Genomic DNA, 6,000 nt, shown 5'->3' on the forward strand with positions numbered 1-6,000 from the left:
TCATTAAGTTCATTCCATAGTCCCTTTTGCTTAATTAATTCAAATAAATTAATCTCCCCCCCCATTTCAATCAATTCTTATAATCCCCTAATTAATTAAAACAAATCAATTTATGAGTTGTTGAAAGTTAATTAGTCTTTTCTTATTATTTGAATTTTTAAATTCAAATTACCCACATGCCTCCTAACTTCTAACCACCTAACCTAACCATCCCTCTAACCTAACCCATTCCACCTAACCTTGGGTTTGCCTAACCCTATCCTATCTTGCACATTCTAACCTCCTTATCCTAACCTCCTATGGTTTGGATATTCTTCCCTTGAGACACATGGAACTTTGGCCACATGTATCCTCTCTTGGACACTTTCCCTTTTATGAGAAAGACTCTTTGACACTTGTCACCATAGAGATGACAAGTGTCCCTTCCTCCAACCTCCTCCAATTTCACTCTTGATATCTTTAGACTCAATTTTGACAGTTGATTCCTGCCACCTCATCCTAGGGCTTGGAAATCCTATAAATATCCCCTATTTTGGAGCATGAAGGATCCCATCTCATTATCAATTTAGGCATTGTTACTATAGGCGTATCATTTGAGAATTGTTGTTATAGGCAATTGCATCTTAGATCTAGCTTAATTTGATCATTTTCTAGCATAATTGTCGAATCATGTAGCTTAATCAATCTCTATTCTAGCTTAATTGCATCATCATCATAGCTTACTAATGCATGCCTTTAGTGTAATTAGTCTCTTGGATCAATCTAGCATAATCAATCTCATCTTGGCATATCATTATCATTTCAAATCCTCCATCTAGGTGTAGTCAAGTCACTGGGATTGCTTATCCAGATCTGATAGCAAATCCATACTCGCATCTCTTAGGAGGCAATAGGTTGCTTTGTCATGGTTTATAGGAGGAAAATAAGAACCAAATGAAAGATGAACCATGACAAAGTGACCTATCACCTCTTAAGAGATGCGAGTATGGATTTGCTCTCAGATTTGGATAAGCAATCCCAGTGACTTGATTACACCTAGATGGAGGATTTGAAATGATAATGATATGCCAAGATGAGATTGATTAAGCTAGATTGATCCAAGAGACTAATTACACTAAAGGCATGCATGATTAAGCTATGATGATGATGCAATTAAGCTAGAAAAGAGATTGATTAGGTTACATGATTCAACAATTATGCTAGAAAATGATCAAATTAAGCTAGATCTAAGATGCAATTGCCTATAACAACAAATCTCAAATGATACGCCTATAGTAACAATGCCTAAATTGATAATGAGATGGGATCCTTCGTGCTCCAAAATAGGGGATATTTATAGGATTTCCAAGCCCAGGGATGAGGTGGTAGGAATCAACTGTCAAAATTGAGTCTAAAGATATCAAGAGTGAAATTGGAGGAGGTTGGAGGAAGGGACACTTGTCATCTCTATGGTGACAAGTGTCAAAGAGTCTTTGTCATAAAAGGGAAAGTGTCCAAGAGAGGAGACATGTGGCCAAAGTTCCATGTGTCTCAAGGGAAGAATATCCATGCCATAGGAGGTTAGGATAAGGAGGCTAGAATGTGCAAGATAGGATAGGGTTAGGCAAACCCAAGGTTAGGTGGAATGGGTTAGGTTAGAGGGATGGTTAGGTTAGGTGGTTAGAAGTTAGGAGGCATGTGGGTAATTTGAATTTAAAAATTCAAATAATAAGAAAAGACTAATTAACTTTCAACAACTCATAAATTGATTTGTTTTAATTAATTAGGGGATTATAAGAATTGATTGAAATGGGGGGGAAGATTAATTTATTTGAATTAATTAATCAAAGGGGACTATGGAATGAACTTAGTGAATAAATCCCTATATTTATTAATAAGTAGATGAAAGGAAGAATTTAATCAAATTGCTAATGAATTTAATTAAATTAGGTAGGGGGATTAATTAAAGAATTTCTTATTTAATTAATCATCTTCAGACCATTTTTAGGTGTATACATTTTGCTCCCCTTTGAAGCAAGGTGTGATGACGCGTTGATTCAAAGAATAATCTCATTTTGATGATTATATTGGTTCGATAGGATGCCCTAGCCAATGATTGATAAATTGCAGTACGATGATGCCCTCTTGGGAGATCAATTGAGATAATTGACCTTTGGAGTGTGTGAATTTTTGCAAAATTGATTATCCCGATTAGAAATGATTTGATTTCTACAACTCTGGTTGATGAAAATGTGAGTTATACGATCACGGAGATGTGGTTCTTGATTATTGATAAATCTTGATTGATTAGATTGATAAGATCAAGATTTAGTCTGGTTTCAGGAATGACACCTCCTGTATAGGACAAAGATGATCAAAGCATCTAGCTTTAGGAACGATATATCCTGTATAAGACATGATCAGAATGTTTTGTTCCAAGAAAGATACATCCTGTATAAGACATGATCAGAATGTTTGGTTCCAGGAAAGATACATCCTGTATAAGACATGATAGAAAAGATGTAGATGCGATCGATTGATAGATCTGATAAGGTTGATTGAGTAAAGAACTGATAGATTTGTTGATATCCAGTTGAAGGAAGATTTAGACATGCTGATGTTGGTTTTGTTGAGGGAGTAACATTAAATTTGTGCTGGGTCGACAATATCTAGAGAGAAATGAGTCATCAATCTGATTGTGTACACACTTATGATGATACCCTGATGATTCCTATGATATATTTAACCTTGGATAAAATGAGCATACAGGATTCAATGCAAGAATGAAATGCAAGCTAAATGCAAAGCTACGACCGAACTAGTCACTAGGTTGTTACGTTTTGTCATCATTGAGATTTTTAAAATGTGGGAAGTGAGTGCAAACATTGATGGTATAATTAAACTGTGATGACCTGAACACTACTTTCCTAGATTTTGATATTACAAGTTAGCACAAGCATCGAGGTATAATTGAACCACGATGACCAGAGTGTTGCTTGCATAAAATAGGTAGTATTAACCATTTCAATATGCAAATTGGAAATGTCTTCGATGATACTCTGTTGTTCATGTCCTCAGACAAATTTGCACATATTAATGATTAATTTACAGACAACAGACAAGAAAAATATCATGTTCCTTCCTTGTTCGTCTAGTCAGAGACATCCTAGAGTCACTCAAAAATCATGATAGTGAAAATCAAGATAGCAAAGTTGAGCAACCATGCTAAAATAATTATCCAAAAGATATCATCCATTGAAAAGTGTGTGATGTGCTTAGACTGGTATGTGATAGTTTGATGGTTGACAATTTGATCTCATGTTCAGCATTGGATATGTCTCAGTTTTCGCTTGAGAATAGTTGTCTGACTATTGTTCTGCCTATTTGATTAAGCTCAAAATGATTGAAAATTTTGCCCCAAGCCTAGAAACAAATTCAATATGATATACCCAATGATCCAAACCATGGCGAGAAGCCATCCGAGATGCCTGCGTATGTACAAAGTCTTTTATTATGGATATGAACAACGCTGATGGAAAATAAAGAATGCAAGAGGAAGGATGCATGAAATAATATATGGAAGAGCTAGCAGACAGATAGCGTCTGTTTGCCATGTTTTCACCATTTGTTTTCATTGCACTTTTTCTCGTATTTGAATTTTTTTTTTTTTTGAATTTTCTATTTTTCCACTATTTTGGGATTTTTCCTTTTTCACTGTTTTGGAATTTTTCTAGTTTTTCACTATTTTTGGATTATTCTTCTTTTTCAAACATAAAAATTCTTCAGATGCATTCTATTGATGGGTTCATCGAGTTGATCCTCGTCCTGTGTTGATAGCTGATATGCTCCTGTCCCAAATACTACTGTGAACACAAACGGACCTAACCAGTTTGGTTCAAACTTTCCTTTCTTTTTTGGATCTTCCTTATTGCATGGATTTTCTTTGAGTACTAGTTCCCCAACTCAAAATAATCTTGGTTTGACCTTGTGGTTATAATTGTGGCACATTCTTTGCTGATATACCTTTAATGATCAAAGGCATTTTGTCTTTGTTCATGGATTAATTCTAACTCTTGCAATCAAGACACTCATTGTTCTTCATCTCGGATAAGACCTTTTAATGATACTTGTAGAGAAGGTATCTCTACATCTATTGGCAGTAATGGTTTTGATCCATAAACAAGAGAGAAAGGTGTGGCACCTATTGGTGTGCAAATACTGGTATGGTAGGCCCATAGAGAAGGGTTTAATTGAATATGCCAATCTCTGCCAGCATCATTCACTATCTTTTTGAGTATTTTCAAAATATTTTTGTTTGATGCTTCAGCTTTCCCATTCCCTTGTGGATAGTAGGGTGTAGAAAATTTGTGTTGGATCTTGAATTTCTCACATAGTTCTTAGACATCCTGATTCTTGAATGGTCACCCATTATCAGTGATAATGGTCATGGGTATTCCATAGCGATAGATGATGAAGTTCAAGATAAATGCAGCAATTTGTTTTCCTGTGATATTGATGAGAGGTACTACCTCAATCTAATTTGTAAAATATTCTATAGCTACAAGGATGAATTTGTGACCATTAGATGAAGAAGGATTTATCTTTCCTACTAGATCAAGACACCATTGGCAAAAAGGCCAAGATGTTGCCAAAGCATGAAGTTCTTATGCTGGTGCATGAATCAAATTTCCATGGATCTGACATTGTTTGCATGCTTTAGCTATCTGAAACGAATCTTGTTCCATAGTTGGCCAATAATAGCCCAAGCGCATGAGTTTTTTTCAAAGTGTAAGACCACTTGAATGAGTGCCACAAATGTCATTATGGACTTCATTTAAGGCCCTCTCAGATTCTTCTTGTTTGAGAAATCTTAAAAGAGTACCATCCATACCTCATTTAAAAAGGGTATCCGCGACAAGAGTATAATGGGAGGATTGGCAAATAAAGTTTCTCTTTTGGTTTTTTGATAAGTTAGGAGGGAGGATATTATCTTTTAGGTATGTATAAGTTTGGCCATAATGGGAGGAATCTTGCCCAACAAGGTGACAGATAGTTTGGGAATCATGACAATTATGAGTAGGGTAAAACAACTCTTCCACCAGGAATTTGTAATGCTCTTGATTTTCCTGTTTCTGAAGGAGAGAAGAAAGTGTTTCCATGGCATCTACTGGTCTGTTGTCATTCCTTGGAATCTACTAAAAAGTTATTTCTACAAAGTATTTCTTGATATCATCAACCATCTTTTTATAAGGCATTAACTTTTCATCCTTTGTTTGATAATCGTCATTGATTTGATTTATGACGAGCTGAGAGTCTCCAAAGACTTGAAGTTGTGTATTGTTGGTACATGGAAAGCTTAATTTGTATGCTTTCGGAATTGTATGACCTTGTGGTGTGATGAATAGAATATTTGCTCCTGATCGATGGTGTGTATATGAACCATCAAAGTATAATTGTCATGTTTTTGTGGTAACTGATAGGATATCAACATCGGGAAACTCAATCTATAAAAGATGATAATCTTGAAGTGGTGCCTCTGCTAGTTGGTCTGCAATGAATTGAACCCGTCATTCTCTATGGTGCATGATACCTACAGCAACAACACAAAAACACTCAATAGATCATTACAAGCATGGTTAGCAAATTAAAACCAAATGAAAGATAAAACCATGACAAAGCGACCTATCGGCTCCTAAGAGATGCGAGTATGGATTTTCTCTCAGATCTGGATAAGCAATCCTAGTGATTTGACTACACCTAGACAGAGGATTTGAAATGATAATGTTGTGCAAAGATGAGATTTATTATGCTAGATTGATCCAAGAGACTAATTGAGCTAATGATATGTATGATTAAGCTATGATGATGATGCAATTAAGCTAGAAAAGAGATTGATTAAGCTACATGATTCAACAATTATGCTAGGAAATGATCAAATTAAACTAAATCTAAGATGCAATTGCCTATAATAACAATTCTCAAATGATATGCTAGAATGGATATTCCTATAGTAACAATGCA

The sequence above is a fragment of the Cryptomeria japonica genome, unplaced genomic scaffold, assembly GCF_030272615.1.
Source record: "Cryptomeria japonica unplaced genomic scaffold, Sugi_1.0 HiC_scaffold_827, whole genome shotgun sequence".
Lineage (NCBI taxonomy): Eukaryota > Viridiplantae > Streptophyta > Pinopsida > Cupressales > Cupressaceae > Cryptomeria > Cryptomeria japonica.